Source organism: Cryptotermes secundus, unplaced genomic scaffold (assembly GCF_002891405.2).
Source record: "Cryptotermes secundus unplaced genomic scaffold, Csec_1.0 scaffold1269, whole genome shotgun sequence".
Taxonomy (NCBI): domain Eukaryota; kingdom Metazoa; phylum Arthropoda; class Insecta; order Blattodea; family Kalotermitidae; genus Cryptotermes; species Cryptotermes secundus.
Window position 1 is genome coordinate 414580 of NW_019720738.1, and position 21255 is coordinate 435834.

The 21255-nt window shown below is 45.7% G+C and overlaps 1 protein-coding gene across 3 annotated transcripts in view; it reads right to left on the reverse strand.

Moving 5' to 3' along the window:
* LOC111873247 overlaps positions 1-21192 on the reverse strand; it is a 65121-nt gene extending 43929 nt beyond the window's left edge. For all 3 annotated transcript variants that reach the window (XR_002844368.2, XM_033755037.1, XM_023867796.2), the window contains exon 1: positions 21000-21192. The gene's annotated coding sequence lies outside the window, so the exon portion shown is untranslated. The remainder of the gene's footprint in view (positions 1-20999) is intronic.
* Positions 21193-21255: the final 63 nt, after the last annotated feature.

The window sequence follows — 21255 nt, forward strand, 5'->3', positions numbered from 1 at the left end:
CACAAATTTATATTACATACGTTGGGTACATTAACGCGGTTCCGGTGCAGAATTATGCATCTCGGCGTGAAAGCTTGTGGGAGGGCGTGGGTTTAGAGCCGTTAGATTGAGGTGAGTGGTTCGCTTTACTCTCGGGGAAAGAGCCTCCGAAAGCCTTTGGACAGGAGGCTGGTTAAGTCCCAGGGCTGGTGTGGACGCTGCGGAGGAGAGAAAAAAAGTTACGCCTGTCGAGAATCGAACCCTATTCCTCTGTCGTCAAGGCCGTAGCCGGTCGCCATACTTCGTAAGCTGATTCTGTGAACCCTTGCACAGTTGCTGGACCACACACCTTCGTCGAGATTTCCCTCCCCCAAATTTTTAAAATATGTAGAAGAGGAAAATCTCGTAGGAGCTCTATGAACCGTAGCGCCAAGAAATAAAGAAAGAAGAGATTTTAATTTTAACCAAAATTTGTTTAGGAAACTTGTGTTTGTGACTTCAAAAGTTGCCATACTAAGTTACATATCGCGGGCTATTTACTCAAGGCAAGGACTGTGAAGGCAGCAGAGATCGCCGTCAGTGGGCAACAGCTTCGCAAACGGCAACAACTGGAAACAGCAACAGAGGAACGGTGTTTTCTGTGCGGTACGTGCCGAGATATTATAAGCAAAAGAAGCCTAGAATTCAGTTACAGAGTTGAGAGTCGACATTTGGAGCAAGGTGTCAGTTGCGGGACATTCGCCAGCCGGTAAGAAAGTGAGCACGGAAGCAGAGGATATTGTTGGGATCCGTCATGAGGCAACGACTGGTGAAGACAAAGCAGGCTGAGGAGAACTGTTACATGCTGTAGTGCACTAGCGATAGCGTTGTAGTTTCTTGTAGTTACGCGCTGCAGGTTTTTAATAAATACAACTGTCAATCCAAACCCCGTCTACATAACTTTTGGTCATAATTGTAAAAGAAAGAACGGGGAAAAAAATGTTCGTTTTATGTCGACTCCCCCCCCCCCTCCGACCTAAGCTTCCGTGGTTTTTATTGACCATTCGTGATCCTTTACATCCCCTGCCTTCTAATTTTCTGCATAAACTCACCACGTAATAATCATTGTTATAAAAGGATGTCTAAAACTTTCTAAAGTTATAAGGAAATAAACTCAAATTTACGAGCAGAAATATATACACAGAAAAATACACAAGAGTAAAAGGAATATTTTCACGGTAAAAAAAAAAGCGGGCTGTCACGTAATCGTTATGCTGAGGTTGGAGGAGACACAAAGGATGTCATTGTCTCCTCTGCGGGCCCGCTGTGCAGATCACTGCCTGTTTAACATACAAGACAGCTGAAGTGCTTTGAAAAGACCTCCTGATGGTAAAGTGAAACGTAACGTGGGATGGCATCAGGCTAACAACAGAAGCGGAAAGGCAAAGATGTCATCTCGACCATGACAGGACTTCTCGTTCAGAGGCCAATGAATTTATGATCTTACACTTTCTCGCGAGTTTCTACGTTTCCCGTGCAACAAGATCCTTAAAAGCAGCAGCAGGTTCTCACGTTATCATGCAACGGGCAGAGCGCTCCCAGCTTCAGTTGTCCCCGCGCTTAATTAACTAAGCGCCACGCCATGAAGGCGTGTAGCGGAGTAGGGGTACAGCTACACGCACTAGGTGCATGTGAGTGGTCAACCTCACGTTCCGGCCGCTTTAACCCCGTGGGGAAAACCCCGGTACCCATTGGATAGGAGGCTGATTGGGCCCCAGAGACGGTCTGGACGGTGTCTAGGGGACAAAAATTTCCTGTCCCTCCCAGAAATCGAACCTCGATTCAAAGGTTGTGCAAACAAAGGAAGGAAAGAGACGCAAATGAATGAGGACGTAAGAAATAAACAGTAAAATATGAGGAGGGAAATTGCGGCGCCGCGGAATGGCTGACCGGGGCCGCAGACAACTTTCACTCGCCAGCGTTCCCACAGTGGGGAGAAGCGTCGCGTCGGCCACCGGAAGACGCTACTCGCGGAAAGGAATTACTGACAACTGAAGTTCTGAGGCTCACTGTTCATGCTGATTCTACTCTCCCTGCGTCTTTGCACCATGCGGTGTTTCGCAAATATTGTTACCTCCCTCTTCAGGGGAGAAATTTGTAGGGTGTCATTGTTCATGCAGATAAAGGCCGGTGCTGTTCTGCTTACTGGTTTCATGACTGACTGAACGTGAAAATGGAAGAAATATATTCCTCCGAAACATCGATAAACCTCTACCAGGCTACCCGAGGTCACATCCCAGACGATAACAAACTCCACAGTAACCGAGATGGGGAAACAAATGCCAGGTAAGTAAATATTTTGGGAATGTACATTATTAAAGTTTAAAGGATGGTACGTATGTTTCTGTATGCTTGTTGCCTATACTGCTTTCCTTCAATCTTCCTAGAGTCAAAATGTCCGCGAGATAAGGCAACCCTCCCCACAAGACCATGACGGCCGATGCAGCAGGCAGTCAGCAAAAGGTGTTTGACCTTTCCCATCAGATGGAAAGTGCGATGGCATGTTCTGGTAAAGTCTTCAGCAAGGAGGGACAGCTTTCCCATACCTCGAGGTGAGAGCTCCTTCTTGCTTCATCTGTTTCAACAGAGCACGTTCCGTATATCGCAGTTCATTAACTCTGCGCTCCTCAGAGGTCAGCACCGGCTGCAGAAGCATGCATCACACCTCGTGCAACAGTTTCAAGATTCTTTGATCCTTAGGAACCCCAGAAATAAACAGAGAAACAAGTTATGAGAAGTGACGTCGCGTAGTCTGGTATAAGTTTGCACACTTTTCGGAGGGACGTACTGTTGCTATCTTCAGGGCCGAAGAATAAGACAAGGAAGTAACCATCAAGAAGCTTATTGAAGAAAGCAGACCTCTGGGATGTGGCGACATGTAGATATTGTGTTAACCGACGTTTCGGAGGAACGTATCGCCTCCTGCACCTGCTCATGCTGGTTCTTCGCTTGCGGATTTTATTTTTTATTTTTCCCTGAATATGGAGGCGATACGTTCCTCCGAAACGTCGGTTAACACAATATCTACATTGCGCCACATCCCAGATGACTGCTTTCTTCGTAGTCACCGCGGTGAAAACCTCAAATCTTATAAGAAGCTTATTACTTGTCTGGCTTATTCTAAGGTCCTGAAGATTGAGGTCGTAAGTTAGTCCGAAACGTCGATTGTTTGAAAACACGATACCGCCTCTCGTATCAGCAATGAATCATTCAAATAACTGCGTGAGTCAGCCTGACCGGTTTCGGGACCGTACATATACACAGTGCGCCTGCGCGGCCCCTTCACCACCTGCCGCACGACAGGCTTACATACCAAACAATGGCGACCCCGAAACTACTAAGCAGTAATTATCCCATATTAAAAGACGCTCCGTTTCAACAATGGGGAGAGGGAAGGAAGAGCGGTGAGAGCTTAAAACGATTAAATTTCCTTCATTGTTAGGCACGAGAAAAGTTCCAACCGCACGGCAGTAAACGCTCTCTCGACAAGCTGAAACAAGAACCACTTCTAGTGCCACGGGATGGCTGCTAAAATGGCAACTTTCCATTAAGAATCAACACAGACTCCGCGTCGCTGGTCCCTGCCCGCTAGCCAAACGAAACCAATCCACACCCTATTTCTCTAACATTCACTTTAATATTATCCTCACATCTACACGTAGGTCTTATAGTGGGTCTGAATCATCTCTGAGGGTGTCCTCTTCTTACAGTGACGTAGAACGTTACGTCATCGTTAGAAAAGTTACTAGACTCTATTTTCAATGAAAGATAGGAACCAAAATCGCTATACCCGGTTATCTCGCTAAACACGTGGCTATTCTATAAGGTTGCCTAGTCAAGACATGTATGACGTAGCCTGAGAGTTAATGCAGTCGGGACGTGAAGCTTACCTTTCACCTCCATCTAGTGTCGAGATCAATGAATGGAGCTATACCTCCACTCCCCACACACCTTCATATTCGGTTACTTAATTATTAGGCACAGGGACAATTTTACATTTCGATTCGCTCACGTGAAATACATACAAGTGGCTGTCACAGTGGTTGCCATGGAGATTTGAGCCATGACCTCCCTTAAATCTGTTTCCTGCTGACAGATGCGAGTTCTCTTCTACCGTTACGGTGATATCGGCATCCCGCAAGAAGGGCACAACAGACCGCCACCTGCTCCTGTCTTTGCAGATTGTTGTAGGATATCCTAGGATGTTTGTAAGCCGAGTTAAGGACGAAACATATTTCAAGAATTAAGCGCGGAAGATGGGTTCATTTTGCACAGATATAAAAAAAAAACGCACTTTCGAATTCTACAGTAATTATCTTTGAAACAACAAGTATCACGAAAATGTAACTAGCCTACTTTCAACATGAGACGGGACCCAACATCGCTATGCGGGACAGCTCCTTGAATTCACTGACAACATTCAGCTGAGTCCTTCTTTGAGAAGCTGATACTTGCTCAGACACTCAGGGACTTGCAAAAACTTATACGGAACAAGAATTACATCACCACATTCACGAGACCAAGCCACAGGTCCTTATCCTGAGCCAGAACCCTCATCCTATTTCTCTAAGACCAATTATATTAGTATTTATCCATCTATGTTTAGGTCATCGTAGTGGTCTCTTTCCTTTGGGTCTCCTACCAAAATCCTGTTCGCATTTCCCTTTCTCCCCGATAACTGGCGAGGAGTACAAGTTATGGCTCCTGCTGCCTTCCGCAAGGCTGCCTACTCAAGTTATGAAATATATTCTAAGATGATTTAAAAAGCTATCCCTGTAACCGACCGTGAAGGCCCACAGGTTGTGAGATGTCGAGGCTCCCAAATTGTCTCTAGACAATCGGCTCAGAGATGGCGGTGAGATTGTGAGATTATGAGCCGGCCGCCCTTTACCCCCAGGAACATTCCTGGTACTCATTTCTGTCAGGGGCTGAGTTGACCCCAGGGCCATAGTGCGGCTGGAAGGATTAGGTCAATTGAAAAATCCAATGACCTTGTCGGCAATCGAATCCGCAACCTTCCGCATTGTGGTACAGTTTCTCAAATAACTACCAGAAAATAATGATGAGTTTATTGTTCTTTCTAGCATTGAAGACGCGGGATGACGCAAATTGGGTTAGCTACTGGCTACGGGCTAGACGGCCGAGGGGTAGGAGTTCGAGTCTCCGTAGAGTCAAGAATATTCTCCTCTCCACGTCGCCCAGACCGGTTCTGGGGCTCACCCAACCTCGTATCCAATGGGTACCGGGGGATAAAGCGGCCGGGGAGTGAAGCTGACCACTTACCTCCAACTAGTACTGAGGTCAAGAATACGTGGATCTATACATCCACTTCCCCATACGTCTTCACGGTATAGTGCTTAACTACTTAAGCACAGGGACAACTTTTACCCTTTTCTTACCTTCCTAACATCGCGATGTAAGGCTGAAAGAAGTGCGGTGTAGTGCAGAACCAAGTTGCAGGGAAATTTCTCTGTGTCGTGTCTGCATTGGGCGAAACTCTGCGGTGGGCGTGAACTACGGGACAGGTTCGAGCGGTAAGCAGAGTGCACGGCGCAGCCCTGACGCCAGATCGCTGCCTGCCATGACCCCTACAGCCTGCCCCACAACTTGTTTAACAGGTGCTCTTTAGTCATGTTCCGCGGCCCTGCCAATGTCCTGCGCTTTGCCCTGTACCCAACTTAACACCACGTCATGAAGGTGTGTGGGACAGTGGAGGTATGCATCCACTATTCTGTGCTTTGGAAATAAATGGAGGTTGACGACGCGGCCGTTTCACCCCCAAAAAGAGATCCCGGTATCCATTGGATAGGTAGTTGGGTGGGCCACAGAACCAGCCTAGACGTGGTGAAACTGTGGCTCGCGAGCCGCATTTAGTTCTACTGAACTATTATTATGGCTGGGGAATAAGAATACCAATCAATCCCTTTCTTTACTAACTCATTCTTCTTCTTCTTCGCTTGTATCTTTCGTACTACCCCCTATGCCCTTAATTTGTAACTATGGATCTTACAGACAGTCGGTAGGACTCCTTGGACATACAGGACAACACAAACACAGAAGAAACGCACACAGACATTCAATATCTCGAGTGGGATTCGAACTCACGGTCCCAGTGCTTGAGTGGGAGAACATATCTAATGAATTAGACCGCTTGGCCACTGATATCGCTTGTAAAATTGTCTCTCTGCTTAACTAATTCAGCACTACGCCATGAAGACGTATGGGGGAGTGGATGTATACATCCACGTGTTGTTAAACTCGGCACTAGTTGGAGGTGAAAGGTCAGTTTCATTCCCGGCCGCTTTGCCTTCAGGGAGTGAGGCGGCTGAGTGGGCCTCACAATCGGCCTGAAAGCTGCGCGGAAGAGAAAACTCTGGAGTCTGCCGGGAATCGAAACCCGGCCGTCCAAGTCGCAGCCAGTCGCTATACCGACTGAGCTATCCCCGCTCCTAGATTTCACATGACACATAATAATAAAACTCCAAACAAGCGGAGACCGCTATCTGTTCCAGGTCGCTTTCTTATTTGGCTTATTCTTCGACCCAGATGATGGAGGCGATATGTTCCTCCGAAACATCGGTTCACTCGGACTACACGGCGTGATATCCCAAAAGATATAACACTCTTACGCGTGTCATATTATAATCAACCCAGAAGTTTTCGGCTTATGGCCATTTTTCTAGAAAGCATTAACCCTTTGAAGAATGAATTTATTCTAAATAATATACAGCCCGTACCTCACAGGAAACATTACGTCACCGCTACAAAGCCCAACCGGTTGCTGCTGTTTAGGGAAACAGCCGCTGTTTGCTGTGAGAACCATACGGAACACATAGACACACTGTGGGCAGAATGCAGAGTTTTGGTATGTTACAACGGGTGGTACGTATGGCAACCACTGGGCTCTTAAAGGATTAAGTCGTAAGTCCGAACTATGACTGTATAATGAACTTTTTTTTAATTTCTTGCCCCATAACGAGGTGACGCGCGCATGTACTAAGTACAATACAATTCGAACCGTTATTTGAAGCTGAACAGCCCTGATTTGGCCTTACGTTATGCGTTTAACAGCAATATGTCACCGTCAGCATTCTCAATGTCAAAAGACGGCATTAGCTTCCGTATGCAGCCAGCAGTCGACCCATGAACGAGATGCAAAATCTAAAAGAACACAAGGCAATGATTAGAAAGGAAATATATTACAGAGTGGGGGGGGGCGCTTCTCACAGAGCGGCACGCACCGAAGAGTGGGAAATGTGCGTAAACTCCATATGAAGGTCGGACTGGATGTGAATGGGGCCTTGACTTTTCATCAGAAACAATCTCGAGAGGTTGCCATGGTAGCAGCCGGTCGGTGCAGCTTTCTCTGACACGCTTTCAGGCGGGATTCGCTCCCTTTTGGGGCGAGACGGCCCGTCCTGGAAGCAAATCAACAGTTGCTCACTGAACAGGTGAGTCTGGCGGTAATGCTCGGGAGGTTCCGAGTTCGTATCTCTGCCGGGCCACCGGCTATCCTAACTGAGGTTTTGCGTACTGTTTCTTACTCTCTCCGTGCAAATTCCTGGATAGTACAGGAAATCCTCGTTAAGTCAGGATTAACTGGGGAGGGTAGGTTGTCCGGATCAGGCGATAACCCTGATTAGTGAAGCAAAAAGTAACCCTAAAAGACAATAAAATACTTACAACACAAATAAATGAAAATTTAATGATACAAATAATACTAATGAAAATAAACGCAAAAAAATCACTGCAGAACCTTTATTTAAAACATTTAAAAAGACAACACATTAATTCAACGATACAAGGCTCGGAAGTTGCACTTGTTTTGGAACGTAATGCGAGTTTCAATACTGCCAAGTTTGGTCTGAACAGACGAGTCGTTCATCTGCCTTCCTAAATCGCAAGTATGTACACAACCGTGAACAGCGTTTTTCTTTTGTCATATTTCAATCTGGATTATCCTACATCCGGATTAGCGAGGGGGTACTGTACCTCTGTTAGGCGGCGACCTCTTCCTTCCAAATCCTGTCCAATTCATTCTTCACTAGCCACAGAAGCTATTACTGCACCATCAAGGTTACGCAACGTGCAGTTCATTTGTTTTCGTTGCTACACGCAACCAACAAGTCGACAGAGTTCGCACCTGCAGAAACGAAAACCGACAACCGCACCAGCGCTCGTAGCGACGCGACGTGGGTCTATGTTACGTCACGATATATAAATCTAACCTGCTACAGTTATATGGCATCCAATAAGGCTTAAAGAATCATGAGAAGTCTTGCTCCATACTAAGTCTATTCCACATGCCTCCGTAAGGTTAGCCTTACAGTTCAGAATCGCAACGGCACACAGTGACATGGATTCTTATGTCGTAATTCTTTGCTACTTACTTGCTGTGAAATATGGCCTCGGAGTAAGTACCCTATAAGCAGAGACTCTAAGATGGCGTCGGGTTTAAAACAAAAGAACGATTCAAATGTCTGCTTCAATATGCCAATATATACAGAGGCCTTATGAATGTTAAAACACTTGCGAAGATATTATTATTATTATTATTATTTTACTGCAATTGGGTCAAACAAAGGTAACCAAACATGAGGGCAAATGTGTGGACGGATATGATCTTTCCATTACGCGTTCATGTTATGCACGGTGTACAATATCGTCATAAAAAGAAGGTAATGAAGCAATGAATTCCAACGTGGATATGCCAGGCGGCCTTGGGATCGGTTGTACAACAATCTCTTTCTCTCTCTCAGACGCTGCTGATTCCTGAATTTCAAACAAGTTTCACAACATGGCTGGCGCAGAAGAAGCACAGTTAAGCCATTTATATAACAGCCCATTCATTCAAGAATGCTTTGAAATTCAACGGGAGATCTTGGTATGTGTTGAGGAGTGTATCTATGTTTTCCTCATGGCGCAGTGCGCGGTTCATTTGTTTCCAACTTGGTTCTATGCATCTTCAATTTGTGACTTCATAAAACTGTGCATAGGCGCCCCTAAAGCTTCCAAAATAATTCAAATGGCAAATAAAACCTCTCTACATTATTTAGGGTAACAGGCCGTGAAGGCCCATACGATTGTGAGACGTCGAGGCTCCCACATTTGCTAGAAAATGGGCTGATATATGGCGGTGAGGCTGTCAGCCCTACTTGCCGGCCGCCCTTTACACCCAGGAAGATTCCTGGTACTCATTTCTGTTAGAGGCTGAGTCGACCCCAGTGCCACGGTGCGGTTGGAGGAGTTAGGCCAATTGAAAAATCCAGTGACTTCACTGGGAATCGAAACCTCGACATTCCGGCTTGTAGCATAGTGCCTCAACCTACTACGCTAGCGCATACCTCATGCTACTTACTGTAAGCTGTAGAAAAGTAGCCTACGTGAAATTTACATAACACGGCAAGAATCACCGTTCTTCTTGGTACTCATCAGTGTACAAATAGTATAGAGTGCATGAAACTGCATCATTATATTGTTATAAAAAACGTAAAGTTGCCCTGTGCTTAACTAATTAAGCACTACGCCATGAAGGCGTATGGGGGAGTGGCTGTATAGATCCACACTTTCTTGACCTCGCCATTATTTGGAGGTGATTAGTCAGCTTTACGCCCCGGTCGCTTTACCCCCAGAACCGGTCTGGACGACTTGGAGAAGAGAAAAATCTTGATCCTACCGGGACTGGAACTCCGACCTCTCGGTCTTCCAGCCCATAGCCAGTCGCTATACTGACTGAGCTATCCGGCTCTTATGTTGTTATTTTTGTTGGTTTTTAACGACGCCGTCAGTATTGAGACCACATAGCGCCAAACGATTAATGAATGTAGAGCAGCTGGTGGAAGGAGAATTGGAGGCGGAAACCGAAGAACTCGGAGAAAATTCGACCCAGTGCCCCTTTGTCCACCATAAAGCCTACAAGAATTGACCTGTGATCGAACCCGGCGATTAGCCGCCTGATCTATGTCAGGGCCCTGCATACGTAGAGACCGGAGACGACAGTCAAGTTTTCTTGATGCGCGGTAATAACAGAGCAGCAGACGAAACCGCAGCCTCTCACAAACAAACCGTAACATCGTAATATCCAGCAATGGGAGAAAATGTACTGAATTTGAGATATTCTTCCAGCAGCTAACGACAGACACATGCAACTACCGGCAGAATTAGTACCACCCGCAATAAGCGTATGCATCAATCTAACGGCGCAATGTGTTACAATACTCTCACGCAGCATCTTTATAATTCTGTTGTATAGAAATACACGATCAGTTATTTTTATTATTTCCTCTTCCCGCTCCCGCTTTGGGCCATAGGGCTCATTTCTCACTTTCGTGATCATTTTTACCGACGGTAGGACTCCTTGGATGAGTGATCAGCTCGTCGAAAGGCAACTACCTAAACATAGGACAACATAAACGCAGAATAAGCACATACGCACACCAAACATCCAGGCCCTGTGTGGGATTCGAACCCACGATCCCGGCTTCCGAGCGAGTGAAGACAGTGCATGCCTTAGACTGCTCGGCTACCGTGACCAGCTACATGAACAGCAGAGAATGACAAATTAATAATGATAAACTATGAGACGCGATGTAACTTACAGCTGTTCACTGCATTTGGTTCACAGATCTCTCTCTATACCAGCGTTTAAATCTCCGGGCGATATATTTGCGCCTACCCACAGCAGAACAAACAAACGCAGGACATTCAGATGCAGACCTTTAGAAACCCTGAGAGACAGCGGAACTGTCTGCAGTACAACTGTCTTGAGCCATCAATACTGGGCCCAGCCTGAAATGCGAACTGTGTTACTTGGTCACGTTACTGTGGATCCTCTTTCGTCGCGTCGCGTCGCATCACGTGTGTTGACAGCCCTCATTCTGTCTTCTTCAGTTCGGCTTATTTATTTAGGAAACGGTATAGCGCAGTCGGTACAGCGACTGGCTATGGGTTGGACGATCGAGAGCTCGCAGTTCGTGTCCCTGTAGGGTCAAGAATTGTCTCTTCTCCACGTCGTCCAAACCGGTGTGAGGCCCACCCAGACTCTTATCCAATGGGTACCTGGGGCTCTATTCCTGGGGGCAATACGGCCGGTGCGTATACCTGAGCACTCTTCTCTACCTAGTTCTTTTTTCCTCCGCTTCCTCACACTTCGAAGAATAGGACTGATCTTTCAGTTCCGTAATCATTTTCACACATGGTAGGACTCCTTGGACAGGTGACCAGCTCGTCGAAAGGCCTCTACTTAAACAGAGGACAACATAGACACAGAATAAACGAATACACTCACTAAACATCCATGCCTTGTGTGGGGTTGGAGCCCACGGTCCCGGCTTCCGAGTGAGCGAAGACAGTGCATGCCTCAGACCGTACGGCTACCGTGAACGGCCTCTCCAGCTAGTACGGAGGTAAAAAAAAAAGTGGATCTCTACATCCATTCCTCCATACGCCTTCATGGTGTACTTTACATTTATTTGTTTATTTATTTATTCTCTCTCCTGTGACTATCAACTCGTCAAGAAGCAGCCGGTGGATCAGAAGCAAAGCAACCACGCGAAGGAGCAGCAAACGCAGTTAACAAACTGCACAACCGAAAGGAGGGGCTGGACTGGACAATGAAAGCCAAGTGTCAGGAGAGTAAATATGGCGGACACCTGTTCACCAACTGTGGGAAAGAAACGGGATCTGCACAACTACCGGACAGGCATTCAATAACACTGGATCAACTGATACAACTCATCATGTGCACGGTTTTAGTGGGTCGCCAGAAGAGAACAGGTTGTACAGTACGTTTCAAAAGTATGTCGTAGGGAAAGAAAGTATCAGAGCAACAATTGCTACATTGTTTTCACAAGGAGAAAACTGTGCTCTTTTGTTTTACAGTCATTCGCTCTTGCTCTCTGGTAATAAATGAGATGCGTTCGAAAAGCTGATTCCGCTGGCTTGCGGCAAAATACTTCCAGTCAGAAGTTACATGTCTCTCTAGTGAACGCACTACCTCCTGGAATGTTACACTGTACATACCGGTACAAGTTCCAGAAAACGTTTCGGAGGAAGATACTGCCTCCATCTGAAGGGCAGAAAAGTAAGCAACCACTATGAAGCAATTACTCCATGCCACACTACGCGCTAGCAGCGGTATTGAGCAATTTTCTTAATATCTCTGGATGTTCTCTATTCGGTCCGCGGTAGAAAACATCGACTCGACAAAATATTCACATGAAAATTACATTTTCAGCCTACTTCCTTTATTTAAAAAAAAAATAAATAAATAAATAAATAAAAGGAGGCTTATGAAATCACCTAGTTGTCTGTCCATCTGCGAACGCATGCGATTAGTTCTTCGCAGAATTTCTTGTGTCCCCCCCTCCCCAGGTTTGTGTTAGGAGGTTTATGAGATCTTGATGTCTGTGTATCCCCACTAATTTTCCCGTTTTCTATGTTGTCCGCGTCGCATTAAAGAAAAGTACCATACAGTCCACAGGTAAAAGGTAAAGCTATCCCTGTAACAGGCCGTGGAGGAACATAGAGTTGTGAGACGACGAGGCTCCCACATTTTCTTGACGGTCCACTCACAGATCGCGGTGAGGTCAGCCTTATCCGTCGGCCGCCCTTTACCCCCAGGAAGATTCCTGGTACTCATTTCTGTTAGATACTGAGTCGACCGCAGGGCCATAGTGCGGCTGGAAGGATTAGCTCCATAATATTCCGAGATACTCAATAGCGCCACTACTTAAAGTGTTTCAAAAATAAATTAGAGTTGTTATTTGCTCAGTAACCTTCCGGTTTACATATGTAACAATACGAAAGACGTGTCCACTGGTAAGCAAACAGACTATGAGCACTAATTGATTCTGAAAGCGAAAACAAACATGTCGAGTTGTATATAACGGATCGGCTTGTACCGATATGAACTTGTTTGCAATTGAAATTAAGGTCCCCCGTGCGTACGTCGACTGCCACACTTAATTCATTCCGAACTGAACGGTCTGACGCAAAGACAGGAAGGGATCAGCTCCACAGGCTGCACTCGAACTGCACGATTGTAAACGGTTGTAACATTGAGATGTGAAAAATAAGAAGTCTTGTCTTCTGTCGGCCTGTCCGAGTTCTGACACAGAAGAGTTGTATTTGTCTGCAGCAAGAAACGAATTTCAATCTGAGGCACGTCTGCACTACAAATATGAAGGCTGTTAATTGCTTTCAGAGAGCTGTACTTTCTCGTCCGGTCGGTCCAGATTGGGAGCGTCGCTTTCCAGTACTTGTCCCGACATCGATTCGAAGGATTCCAACATCCGGTCACCGCCGTGCGCTAATGTTCCACAGGTGTTCTTGTCTTCCGCTGTCGGAATCCACACTTCACGGCCAAAACTAATCACAATAAGCTGAACTTTTGAGGCACTATGCTACAAGCCGGAAGGTCGCGGTTTCAAGTCCTGATGAGGTAGTTGATTTTTTTTCAATTGACCTAATCCTTCCAGCTGCACTATGGCCATTGGTGTCCTACTCAGCCTCTAAAAGAAATGAGTACCAGGAATCTTCTTGGGAGTAAAGGGCGGACGGCGTGTAGGGCTGACAACCTTGCCGCCATCTATGAGCGGATTTTCTAGAAAATGTGGGATCCTCGACATCTCACAACCCTATGGGCCTCCACGGCCTGTTACACGGATACCTTTACTTACTTTACTTTAACATCCACCAATTTCCGGACCGCTCGAAACCGTAAGAGTAAGAAAAATAGGGTAACGTTTTCCCGGTGCTTAATTAAACAAGTACCACGGCATGAAGACGTATGGGGGAGCAGATTGCATTCTTGATGTTGGCACTAGATATAGGTGAGTAGTCAGCTTCACGCCCCGGCCGAGTGACCCCGCGAAATAGCCCCCGGTACCCACTGGTTGGGGCCCAGAGCCCGTCTTGACACTCCTAGAATCGAAACCTCAATGTCCAGCCCGTCGCTATGCGGACTGAGCTGTTCCGGCTCCTTAATTCTAAAAACAAATACGTTTATCACCTTCGCCATGTTCATGTGCCTGTTGACAGGGAACGGATGCTCATGCATGCAACTTCAACTCTGACACAGGCCAACACAGGCAGCAACATACACTTTATATGAATTCTACATGGATCTCGGCACGCAACTCATGAACCAGGAGGATGTAGCGGTCTATATTCGGAGGTGCTCGTTTCGAATTTTGGCTGGGACATCTGTTACCCTGAACGAGGGTTGTCGTGGTTTTTCTCAGCCTTTCCAGGCAGGTGCAGAAATAATATTTCGATTATGCCACGAACGCTTCCTTATGAACCCTTTGTAATTCACCACGCATCATTCCAAACTACGCGGTCCACATACTGCCGTACCACTTTTACTATTTATCGGAAGCGAAAATATCTCGAAAGGTTGTCGAGATAAAACGAAAAGCGCATTTATGTCCAAGCCGGTCACGGTAGCCGAGCGACCTAAGGCATTTACTGTCTTCGCTCGCTCGGGAGCCGGGATCGTGTGCTCGAGTCCCACACAAGGCATGGATGTTTGGTGTGTGTATGTGCTTATTCTGTGTTTGTGTTGTCCTGTGTTTAGGTAGAAGCCTTGCGACGAGCTGATCACGTCTGTAAAAATGATCATGACACTGAGACATCAGCACTGTGCTTCAAAGTGGGAGGGAGAGGGAAATAAATGCCAATTGCCAATTGCCAATAATCTTTTCTGTTAAATCTTGCGGTTTCCGAGATAAATAAACCCGAGCGACTCCACTGCAAGTGTTGCGCTGTGCCTACATTTCTTCTATCGGCAGCTCAGTCGGTAAAGTAACACGTTACGAACACGGTACCTCTTCCGGTTACGCCCGGCTGATAATAAGGTCGTTTAAGTACGACGTTGCATGTGCATGTTCCAGAGCCGAATGAGATGGAAAGGCGATCATGAACAGTATGTAACTGTCTGGAAGCAGACAGTTGTGATATAAAGATATCATGGAAACTGCCTGAAAATATATGAAAAATCCAGCAAAAATGTATTATTCCGGACGAAATTCGAACCCGGAACCTTCCGGATTATAAACGTAGAACCTTACCATCACTCCAATCTTGTGGTCTTTTAGTTATTTGAACATGCTCTTCCAGTTTCGGAGGTTAAGTGAATAAAGTCGACGAAAACGCGGTGCAGCCATGAACGGCGAGTGAAGAATCTGGAAAGGAGGCGTCAGCCTGAAGAGGCTGAGGAAAATCATGAACCAAGTATCAGGCTACAAACCTGTCACAGTAGATTGTTTTTAAGTTCAGTACCAATATTGCCCTCCAATTCATGTTTCTGTCTTAAAAGGTGGTCGTTTCGCCTCAACTTTCTTTGTGACTTCCAAACATTAAATCGTTTAAAAATTCGTTTGACTGTGAAAGAGAATTAGTGAACTCCTGAGTAAACAAACCCTGACATGCGCAGTGGAGTTCAAGTCTTCTGCAGGAGAGCATGGACGCTTCAGCTGTGAGCAGCTTCCATGACCATGCAGCCACGGATAATAACCCCGCAAAAGTGGAACAACGAACTCTAGGACGCATGTGCTAAATGTTCTGAGACTTCAAACTACCGCTTTTCAAGGCCCGCCACTCTTTAAATACGCAACAATATACCAATCTTCCGGCAACGAGCATACATTGTCACAATTACTGTCTTTCTGGACATTGTCCATCGTCGTGTTTCTATTTAAAACACAAAACATTTCGGAGACTGGATTCTGTCTCCGTCCTCAGGTGAAACGTACTCAGTTGAGTCAAAACGATAGAACTGGTCTCTATCTCCGGACACCTGCACCCACATAAGATAGGGTATATAAACCAAGCACAGCATAAAGCATCTGCGAGAGTTAAGGGAAATATTAAAAACATTAAAAACCTCCCAATACATAAGGTCTAGCACCTATATCCATGCACTGTTTCATCAGTACACTTGTTAAAATCAGAGTGAACAGGGTGCTGAGGAGAATATTTGGACCGAAGAGGGATGAAGTGACAGGAGGTTGGAGAAAACTGCATAATGAGGCGCTTCATAACCTGTACTTTTCTCCAAGTATAATTAGAATGGTCAAGTCAGGGAGCGTGGGTTGGCCATGGCATGTAGCACGAATGGGGAGAAGAGGAATGCATATAGGATATTGGTGGGAAATCCAGAAGGAAAGAGACTACTAGGAAAACCAAGACGTAAGTAGGTGAACAATATTAAAATGGATCTCAAGAGAGATAGGCCAGGATGGCATGGACTGGATTGTTCTGACTCAGGATAGGGACCAGTGGAGGGCTTTGTGAACACGGTAATGAACCTTCGACGTCCATAAAATACTGGACGTTCTTGAGTGGCTGCACAATTGGCGGCTTCTCAAGAAGGGCTCAGCTCCATGAGTGAGTGAGTGAGTGTGATACTACTATCAGAATAGAAGTCATTGCTAAAGAAACAAATTCTACGTATGGTACCAACATAAGAAACCCCCAGTTTTCCCACTCAACCTACACTGGACGTAATTGTAGTGGTTTTACTTCTGCTGTGATAACGGGAGTCCAGATGGGAGAGATATCCAAGCTATGTTGACGGATCGGATGGTCTATCAGGGACGTGTGGGCGGATTCCTCGTATTTCCTGTTCAGGACGGTGTTTTAAATAAAAACAGGACGATGGATAATGTCCAGAGACATCTCCGGAGAAAGAGCCCCCGGTACCCATTGGATAGGAGGTTGGGTGGACCTCAGAATCGGTCTTGACGAAGTGGAGAATAGAAAATTCTTGACCCTACCGGTACTCGAGCTCCGACCCCTCGGTCGTCCAGCCCGTAGCAAGTCAATAGCAATTGAACAAATTCTGCACAAACCTCTGTTCCCGGAAGCATGGGGAAGAGGTACACGTTGCTGCAAGGAGAATATCAGAGAAACAGGGCGACCAGGGATTCGTTTTCTGAACGTGGTCATCAGCCTTCGGATTCCATTTCGTAAACAGCTGAGATACCGTCAACTTTTCAAGGAAAATCCTTGCAGCGCTAAGTCAAGCAAATCGCAGACACGTATGCACGTATGTTATGCATATGTTAATGTGTTCCACAACAAACAAATCGCGCTGAACTTCGCATTTATATGAAGGTTTGAGGACGCAGCATATTTCAAAATCGCTCTTTCTAAGCAAGAGGTTTCCAGGTTACAATTTGCAACAGCACATTCTTGTTTCACGGACGTGGCTCTTAATTGTCCATGTTGAGTAATTTATTTACAGGAAAAGAACTGTAAAATCAGCTCGAAGTATGACAAAGCGCTTAACTGTTTACTAATTTAATTACTGAAGCTAATATTCCAAACACAGAGTAACCATTCCGGCATGGTCGCCCTGTCAGCGCCTCAATGTTCATTTGCAGCTCACTTCACGAGGGAAAGGATGTGGAAGGAGGCGGTCACAGTCTAATTTAGGATACTCTCTGGACATTTGCCTGGAGGGATTGAGGAAAACCATGAGACGCCTAAGTTCTATAAAGTCGGTATCTGGGCCGAGGTTTGAACCCAGGAATTCCTGAATATGAAGCAGGAGTTCTATCCGCACGATGTTGGGGCTCTGCGACACGGGTTCGATTACCGAGCGGGCCAGGAAGTCTTCGTCACTAATTCCAGACCGGCTGTGGGAAGCTCCAGTGGGCACCGGAAGTTGTGGGGGTTCCAGTACATGCACCTGGACACTCACATTCATCTAAACCTCAGAAATACAACTGCAGGCACTTGCCTCCACGCAGTCCCTACACCGTTCACTACGGCAGTAACTTTACCTTTACTTTCAACCTGTGGCTAGACGAAATTCCCAAAACCCTTCTATTCTTTTGTTAACTGAAAACATGGCATACAGTGGGTTCATAAAGTACAAATGGTATTAGCCGCACATTTAGCATTCCTCAACCAAAATTATCATTAAAGTTCTCCCCGTGCTTAATTAAGCGCTAAGTCATGAACACATATGGGGGAGTGGAGGTATGGCTCCACCACTCTTGACCTCGGAACTAGATGGAGGTGAGCGGCCAGCTTCATGCCTCGTCCGCTATACCCCCGGGAAATCGCCCCCGGTATTCATTGGCTAGAAGGTCGGATGGGCCCCAAAGCCGGTCTGGGAACTGTGGAGATGAGAAAAATCTTGCCCCTGCCGGGTTTCCAACCCCGGCCGTCCAGCCCCTAGCCCATCGCTATACCGACTGAGCTATCCCGGCTCCTAAATCGAAGTTGATATGAGAAGTAACAAAAACCTGAAACTTGATCTAAAATATAAAGTTCCCTCGAATGCTTCGGAGCACGCAGTAGCGTAGTTGGTTGAGGCACTATGCTACAAGCCGGAAGGTCACAGTTTCGATTCCCGATGTGGACATTAGATTTCTCAGTTGACCAACTCTTTCTATCCGCACTATGGTCCTGAGATGGACTCAGCCTCTAACAGAGATGAGTACCAGGAATGTTCCTGGGGGTGAAAAGTGACTGGCGCGTAAGGTTGACAGCCTCACCTCCATGTGTGAGCCGATTGTCTAGAACATGTGGGAGCCTCAACATCTCACAACCCTATGGGCCTACATGGCCTGTTACAGGGATACCTTTACCTTTTCCCATCTTCTGGAATGTAACGCAATGCAGTCGGTTGAGAGCTGGTTTCTTGTTTCGCTGTTTTAGCTTTGAATATTGAGGCCACATGTTCCTCCGAAACGTCAGTTGATTCTTCAACGGACTATACGGCGTTATATACCAGAAGACAGAGCTCTTTTTATTATCATTTTCTTTAACCATTTAAAGACTGAGTCCATTCGAGTCGAGTCTTATGTTACGACGGACAGTCAGTAGGCCAGTCTGTCTTGATGTCAAGCACCCATCTGGGGCCCAAGACCAGATTTCTATTACTGGCAGATAGTTGCGGGTTTGCTGTTGTGGGGCGCTCTCTCTGACGAGAGGATGGACCTGTCGTTTGTAACTGCTGCTGGTCCTCGCCAGCACAGTCATTCTCGGGTCCGAGTCCCGTGGGACTCGGGACTATATTTTACTGTCTCAGATTCGAGACATCCATTTTCGCCGCCTCCTACAACTCGCAGGGCTATGGTGGAGGTATTCGACCCAGCCTCCACACGGGATACAGACTGAATTTCTTCTAAATAGTATATAAGAATTCAGTGCGTACCTCACGAGACACATTACGTCTCAGCTACAAAGCCCAGCGGGTTAATACGGTTTAGGGAGACAGTCGCTGTTCATTGTGAGAATCGTATGAAACACAGATACACTCTGTGGGAAGAATGCATGGTTCTGGTGTGTTAAACCAGAAGGTACATATACTAACCACTGGACTTTAAAGGGCTAATTTGTGTCGTACAAAAAGAAACGATGCCAATAAGGAGTACAATCAAGTACAGCTACAAGAAACAGAGCGTTGGCTGCAGACTGGACAGGGTTTTGAGTTGTTTAAATTCAAACTCGCGTAGAAACAAGATTTACAGTCACTTCTCCGGGTGAAGATCTGTTAGACGCTTCTTGCTAAACTTTCTCCCACTCAGTAAAAATATCTCGAAGAGAAGTTGAGGATTTCAAGGAGGGTTTATGTACATTCCTTTGATATCAGTCAGTGTTTAGGCAATAATGTGAAATGTACTTCATTTCTGATATGCGAATGCAAGCGAACCGCAACTTGCGAACATAATGTGTTTGTACGTGGAATCTTCGTAAGATGAATTTGTTTCATAAACTACGTCGTTAAATTTGTTAAAATGTTAGTAAACGCGGGGTTCTGTGTTCGTTAAACGAATTGGGAGTCGCAATTCATCAGTTCGTAAATACGAATTGTTCGTTTCTTGAAAGTTCGTAAGTAGACGTTCGCCTGTAACAAACATCATAAAATGCATCATAAATTACAGGGTTTACTTCCAAGGTTCCATAACCGAAAACCAAAATCTGTCTCCAGTTAACCAATTATGAGTTGTGTGATTAAGTGATATCGTAACGAATGGTAAGAGTTGTAATATACTCCGCATAAAGCATTTCTTCCTGAAATTACACTGACAGATGCAAGAGTTACAAACTTTGGATGTTCTATGCGCTAAAAGTGACTTTATTATGCCTAATGTAAACTAAAATAGCACCAGGATAGGTGAGTCGGTAGAGAAACGGGCTTCTGGCTGGACGACCCGGGTTCCATTCCCGGCAGTAGAAAGATTTTTCCTGTTATTTATATCGTACAGACGGACCCTGACGCCCACCCTGCCTCTGATCCAATGGGTAACGGGGGGTGGGAATCTTTCCCCGGGGTTACTGCAACAGGCGAGTGAAGCTGACCACTCAGCTCCATCTATTATTGTGGTCAAGAATGGTGGAGCTACACCTCCACTCCTACATACGTATTCATGGGATGATGCTTAATTATTTAAGTGTAGGGAAAACTTTAACATTGTCACCTTTAATTCGGACCGAAATGCAAAATGGCATTTAGGCGGCATGGTTTGTTCTTAACCTATGAGATGGTACCCGACAATCACTCTCGTGCATTCTCATAACTCAGAAGACTATATATGAAATTATAACATACGTTCAGAAACCAGCTTCGGCAACTGGTGTAATAAATCCTTCATTCATTCGTCACTAAAACTTGCATTTATAAGTTCTGGAAGAACAGGAGGCAAAATAATGTCTTCACGTCATCCATCCACACATAGGATTCTGACCACGGTAGAAGCCATCGAGTGTCAAAATCTCCATCGCACCTGCTGCTTTTCAACCATGCTATTCGCCTGATTATAATCCCCCCCAAATATCGTCTCAGTGATATCCTGTCACGGAAAATACGATCACTTTTACAGGCTTATTTAACTTTCATACAGTGTGAAACTGATATGTTGAATTGTTACACCAAATCGCTTCTAGCGTCATGGTGTACAAAAATTATTCCGTGTTAACTGTTCTAGACAGAGCAGTAAGTTATATCGCTTCTTTCGACTTACCTATTGAAGACACCATGGACTTCTAAAGGTTAATCCCACACAAACCATCCTACAGCATACACAAAGAGTTTCATAGTTTGTTACTTGTACAGTTTTATCAAAACAGCGCATTTGACAGAAGCACCGCCATACACAGATAACCACTGCAACACCGCCTACCACCACGTATCGCGCTACGAGTCGGAATGAGAAAGCTTACAAATCCCTGCTTCTGGCCTTTAGCTCCATGGAGAAAAGTGCGGTAAAAAGCGTGAAC